We start from the raw sequence: 601 nt of genomic DNA on the forward strand, positions 1-601 counted from the left end.
GGAGCCTGTAGAAGCAGAGACTTCAGGGGGACCTGCGCTGGGCCCCGCCGGCGGTCCCAGTGCCCAGCGCAGCAGGAGCTGGAGACCGCGCTGAGCACCAGGTGACGCCCGCGCGGTTCCTCCAGGGCGCCTGCAGGCAGGCGGCAGGGTGGCTGTGACGGGATTCTGGAGCGGCTCCTGGCCCCACGCAGGCACGGTCCCCAGAGACAGCTCATGTAGCAGATCCGCAGCCCCAGGGCCCTCAGGCACCGCCGCCGTTGCCGCCCTTGCTCAGCCCCTAGCGCGTCCGCCCTGGCCGAGCGAGCTGCCCCCATTGAACCCGCTCGGGCGCTCTGCCTCTCCGCAGGGGCCGCTGCCGACCCCGCGGGCTCGGGCTCCGGGTTCCTGTCCCAACCTGCGCCACCTCCAGCGCCCCCGACTCCCCAGCGGCTCCTTCCCACTCCTAGCCTTGGCTGCTCCCAGCGCGGAACCGACCCCCCTCCCCTGCCTCCAGCGTCGCGGGTAGCGCCTCTTTGCAGCCTCTTTGGCGTCTGCGCCTCAGCGCTGGGGCTAGGGCCCCTCTTGAGCTCGCCGCCAAGCTTGCCAAGCCCGCCAAGCTCTA

The 601-nt window shown here is 72.4% G+C and overlaps 1 pseudogene; it reads left to right on the top strand.

Moving 5' to 3' along the window:
• The first annotated feature begins 20 nt into the window (after positions 1–20).
• On the top strand, positions 21–553 carry LOC108525458 (putative uncharacterized protein MGC34800; annotated as a pseudogene).
• The last annotated feature ends 48 nt before the right edge of the window (positions 554–601 follow it).

Source organism: Rhinopithecus bieti, unplaced genomic scaffold, assembly GCF_001698545.2.
Source record: "Rhinopithecus bieti isolate Rb0 unplaced genomic scaffold, ASM169854v2 scaffold_55550, whole genome shotgun sequence".
Taxonomy (NCBI): Eukaryota; Metazoa; Chordata; class Mammalia; order Primates; family Cercopithecidae; genus Rhinopithecus; species Rhinopithecus bieti.